The sequence below is a fragment of the Myxine glutinosa genome, chromosome 1 (assembly GCF_964187855.1).
Source record: "Myxine glutinosa chromosome 1, kmMyxGlut1.1, whole genome shotgun sequence".
NCBI classification, from domain to species: Eukaryota; Metazoa; Chordata; class Myxini; order Myxiniformes; family Myxinidae; genus Myxine; species Myxine glutinosa.
This window is the reverse complement of record NC_136261.1, coordinates 145,795,164-145,801,163: the sequence shown is the minus strand read 5'-3', so window position 1 is coordinate 145,801,163 and position 6,000 is coordinate 145,795,164.

The following is a 6,000-nucleotide window of genomic DNA, read 5'->3' as shown; positions in this document are numbered from 1 at the left end:
GAGTGTTCTAATAAACCATGGTAAAACCACACCAATGCAATTGTAGAACAAAAGAAGTAATTGTATTAAGAACTCTCACATACACAATAATAACACTATGAAAGAAAGTACAATGAAAATGTCACTTGCATCAAATGAACAATACATGTTATGGTACCATCATTCCCTCATGCTCTCAAAGCAATAAACTCATGATATGCCAACCATGAGTGGAATGTAACACTCCCCAAAGTCCGTGCACGAATGCCCACGCTGGTTGAAGTCGTGCAGAACGACGAGAACAGGCAGGTATCGGCACGGCGGCAGGCAAGGAGTTACGAGGTGAGAGGTCGACAAGGGAATTGAGCCGATATGGAAACCAACGGTGATCAACACAATGATGTCGATATGGGAATCCCAACGACAAAACAAGATGCACCAAGCGGACAGCCTGTTTGAGGACAAAATGGCGTTTTGGCCTGTAATGGAGGCTTTTGCTCCCTCCAACAATAACTCACACTTGGTGATAAAACCTGAGACGCAAGTTTAATTGCACTCGCAATACGTGACGTTGTCGCGGACAATCCGTTTCCCGGGAAGCCTCAACTCATTCGTGACCAATATCAAAGAAGTCCGCTCACAGCCTCGATGTGATTCACGGCTGTATCTCTCTCATGGCCGTCTCCTCCTGTGCCAAGCTCCTCCTCTTTCCTCTTCCAGCCTCTTTTCCGCGTTTTCCTTTCTCCTTCACAAACATTTATTTTTACCTTTTACTAAAGTCATCTCCATTTCACACAAAAATCTTAACAACAATAATACCTGAAACTAAAAATCCTAACAGTATATTATAATAACAACAAAGGCAGAAGTGACGGATCCGTAACAACGTGCTGGTCCTTCACTTGTCTCGTTCATTTTTAAAACGATCAACATGCTCACTCCAACAAATACAGTTATACCTCCGGCAGGCAATTCTGCAGAATAATGTCTTTGCAGAGAGTAACTTTCTTATATAGGCCCTCATATGCTGAGTTTTCATTGTCCCATGTATTCAAAGCACCTTCCCTTTCCATATTTATGTCGGAGTATGTCCTACATTGAATGCAGGGTATCAGGCAGCATCATGGGTAAAACACAGACTGTGGGCCAGACTGCGTTGGAGACCAATGTACCAAACTGGTTCAGTGTGGATGAGCACAGCATGGCGTGGTACAGGCCAACGCTCCATCGTGCCATGGGGGTAACCGCCTAAGCCTCACAGCTGTCTTCAATTACTGCCACCCTGCCACTCACCCAACCCATAATGAATATAAATTGACATTTAATGAAGGGAGTTGATTACGCACAGACGTCTGCAAATGAGGCTGGTGTTCTCGCAGCCTGATGATGACTGCGGGGCTGTTAAACTTTTATCTTCCAGATGTTGCATGCATTTCAAAAGTGCCAGGAGCCCCTGGCAGTGGACAAATATGTCTGGACTGAGCAGATACTTCTTCTCCCACTATGGGGGAAGAAAATAAAGAGCCGAATACTGTTGATAATTTCACTCATGGAATACATGGTTGGAAGATGCAACGTCAAGAAAAGTCATGAATTTGACACTCAAACTCTTTCTGGTAGCCACGACCAAAAGAGTCATTTCAATTTTTCCGATCAGAGTTGATAATTGCAAAATGGATATAACTTGGGGAGAACGATTCATGCTTTCAGCCACACAAGTCAAAAAATGGCAATTCCACATTCACTTTAAACTTCTCTATAGTGTATTAGGGCTGACAGGATGGCCGAGAAGTATTCACACACGCCTCTAAATTTCACACACGACTTAAAATGTTAGCTCCTTGAGATGCATTGGTGGCATTACGGATATGAAGCATAGGGTTTGAAACAAGCTTAGTGAGCTCAATTCACACCAGATACTTATAGGAACCACCAGATAACAATTTTCCATGCTGAAAGCTGGACCTGGATGGTTAGTTATGAGAGCTGACATAGAAGAATATCTGTAGTCATTTTTTTTTTTTTTAATGTTGAAGGCTCCAGTCACAGACAATATTAGTGGGGCTGCTTAACTGATGATTGTGCCTTTTCCCTTAAAAGCATGGAACTTGGCACATGGCTAGAATACCCCAAAATAAAGATTTTTAGTCCAGGGGGCATCTCCAATTTCACCCCATATGGCAGCCATCTTGAAATTCAAGATGGCCGTCATACAAGACCTGTTTTGATGAATATCTCCATAATTAGAACAGCTATCTAAATGGTTGCAGTGCCTACACCTACATTTTTAGGGTCTAGGAATCCAATGGTAACATAAAATATTAAGCAGTCATATGAAAATATTAATTTTGCATAGTATCATGCATACTGGGAATGCATATAAATACTCTTAACAGGTTGGCATTCTTCAGTGATTAAAAGTGTCTATGACATCGCAGACTGTAACTGTGCCATCTTGTGGTTTTCTAGTCTTTGCTGCATTCTCCATCACATGCGCAGAGAGAAGTACAGGGAAGTGCAGCTTTCTTACACCGGCAACGACCAGTACCTCCTTTTTTGCACCCACACTTAACAAGTTCATTGCAGATCTTTGCAGCCTCTGGAAGTGTTGTCCATAGTGGTTTGAACTGGCCAGCAGACGTTTTTTGCCAACCCCATTCAGTGGGGCTTGGTAGATCAGGCTTAGCATGCAATGCTTGTCCCCAGCATAGTGCGCCTTGGTATACTGCCCGCTTTACGTGCTGCACAAGGGCATCATGTGTTGGTGGAATTGATTCCACAGGTCTGCCCTTCTTTGCAAACAGTTTCTTTCGTGCAATGTTAATGTCAGTAGCAGTACTTGTGCGATCATACAACAGAATAACAAATCTCTCAATGACGTTCATGCAGGTTTCAGTTATCTCTGTGCTCTGGTGGCAAATTTCTGCTAGTACCTCTGTGAGCTCAGGGAATGATTCCCACACATTCCATGCAGTTACCTTTCCACGCCCAGTAAACGCTGAAGAAGTGTCACACCCTGTTAGTGCATGAAACATGGGGAGGGCTTTAGATTTCTCAGGGCCAAGAGCTGTGGCTATATCATGTGCATAGATAAATCGCATGTTCTTGCCTGTCCCAAATTGTAACCATATCATCACTGAAAGCTTCTGGGATGCTGTAACTGCAAGCACGACAACATCTGTGTCCACAGTTTGTATGAGGACCTTACTATGCCCTCTCTGTGTTGCATCAGCAGCATGTAGGAACATCCGACCATCTGCCTCTTCCTGAGTGCACGGGGAGAGTGATTCTAGATCAATGCGTGGTGGAGCAGTAAGAACCTCTGTATCAAGTGTGACAACGAGCTCCTTGCGCTGGTCTTCAAATGATTTAATTGTTTCATAAACACTTCCGCTTCCGGTCCGGTCTGGAGAGGACGCTGGCGTTACTTGTTCGCCGCTTCTCCGACTGGGCCATTGTACATAGTTTGCTTTTCTGGTGGTCGTGGCGGATTTTTGACCGTTGGGTCTGCCCTCTGCTCGGTCCCGGCTCTGCTCCTGGCTTCGCCTGCCCGGCTCCTCCACTGTTTCCTCAGGCCCGCTCCCGTTGTTTGTGGCCGTTGTTTGCGGCGGTGGCTGTTTGCCGCTGTGGTCTTGATTAGCGGCTGCAGTCGTTTGCCGCTGCGTTTGCCGCTGCGTTTGCCGCTTTGCCTCCTCGACCTTGGCCTCGTACTCGTCCCTTCGCTCCTGCCTGGCATGGCTCTGAGGTACTCCGCCGCAAGGCTTCTTCTGCTCAATACCCGCTCCACCCCATCATGCATCTCTGCCATCAAATCAAATGGACTCCTCCGACGACCCAGGTACATTCACCGTGGCTCCGGTCGTAAGTTTGTTTATTTGCAATCAGGTCACTCCATCCCCGTCCTCTGGTCGGCTCAGCGCACTCTCACTCTTCGTCCCAGCGCACCTGGTCACAGCAACCCACACGATCGCACCTCCTGCCTACGAACCCTGGCTAAATCACCTGAATTCATCCCTGCTGTTCAAAACAACATCAAGCTCACCCTGTTCAACACCCGGTCCCTCAACAACAAATGCCTCATCCTGAACGAATACATCCTGGATAACAAACTGGACTTTCTCTGTCTCACCGAAACCTGGCAACAACCTCTGGACTACTACACACTTAACCTCACCACACCCAATGGATATTCCTACGTCAATAAACCACGCTCGGAGGGCCGAGGTGGTGGAATTGCCGTTATCCACCGTCAAGACATCAAGACCAACCTCATCTCCATCTCATCTGCTCCATCATTTGAACACCTGGCTTTAAAACTCTCTGGTCACACGCAGTCAGTCATGGCTGTCGTCTACCACCCTCCCAAACCACACCCATCATTCCTGTCTGACTTCTCCTACTTTCTGACCCAGCTATGTTCCCTCTCCCCCTCAATCCTCCTCCTTGGTGATTTCAATATCCACATGGACTCCACTGACTCCACAATAACCACTGACTTCACTGATTTACTCACCTGCTTTAACCTCACTCAACATGTCGACTTTCCTACCCATATCCGTGGTCACATTTTGGACCTTGTCTGCTCCACTGGATTAAGTTTGCACCATCTCTATGGCTCCGACCTCACCCTCTCTGACCACTTAGCCATCACTCTGACCATCAACATCCCCGCCCCAACACCAAGGCATTATCGCACAATCAACTTCCGTAAGCTAAACGCTCTTTCACCTACCTCATTCTCATCCACCCTCTCTGAAAAAATGTCCACTTCTCCCTTCATTGACCTCCACACCCCTTCCGACCTCACTGACTACTACAACCACACTCTCTCCTCCTGCCTTGACCAGCTTGCACCTGTAAAAACCAAAACAGTTTCTTTCACCCATTCTGCTCCCTGGTTTACCCCTGAACTCCACCTGATGAAAACTCGTGCTCGCCAACTTGAAAGACTCCGCAATAAAACGGGTCTCACAGTTCACTCCCAAGCCTACAAGGACCACATACAACACTACAAAGATGCCCTCTCCCGCGCCCGCTCTGCCTACTACTCTCAAATTATCCACTCTGGCTCCGGAAACCCAAAAGCACTCTTCTCGACAATAAACAAACTCCTCCACCCCCTGAACACCACCACCCAGTCATTCACAGTAGACAACTGCATCTCCTTCCTCTCTTTCTTCCAACGCAAAATTGACAACATCTACAACAGCTTGACCACCGCCGCACCCGCTCCCCCTCCAACCACCTGCCCCCCCTTGTCCTGCCATCCCCTGTCTCGGTTCTCCCCAATCTCCCCTACTGACCTCTCTGAACTCCTCATAGGAATGAAAACTGCCACCTGCACTCTTGACCCCATCCCCTCCAGCTTTGTCAAAGCCTCCCTCCCTGCTCTCTCTCCACTTATCATTGCAACAATAAACTCCTCCCTGTCTACAGGCATCGTCCCACCTTCCCTCAAAATTGCTGCTGTTACCCCCATTCTAAAAAAACCTGGTCTAAACCCTGACACCCTAAACAACTTCAGACCCATCTCCAACCTACCCTTTCTGTCAAAAGTTTTGGAACGCGCTGTAGCCACTCAACTCAAACATCATCTCTCTGCCAATAACCTGTATGAAACATTCCAATCCGGATTCCGCTCCAACCACAGTACTGAAACTGCTCTCCTCAAAATCACCAACGACCTTCTCCTCTCCTCTGACGCCGGCAACCTCAACATTCTCGTCCTCCTCGACCTCAGCGCTGCCTTTGACACCATCGATCACACTATCCTCCTCACCTGACTTGAATCCACCTTTAACGTTACCGGCACTGCCCTCTCTTGGATTAAATCATACCTCTCTGACAGATGCCAGTTCATCTCCATCAATAACTGCAAATCCCCCACTGCTCCCCTCCCCCAAGGTGTCCCCCAAGGTTCAGTTCTTGGCCCCCTCCTCTTCATCCTTTACCTGTCCCCGCTCGGTCACTTAATCCGCCGTCATGGTCTCCAATTCCACTGCTTCGCCGATGACATCCAGC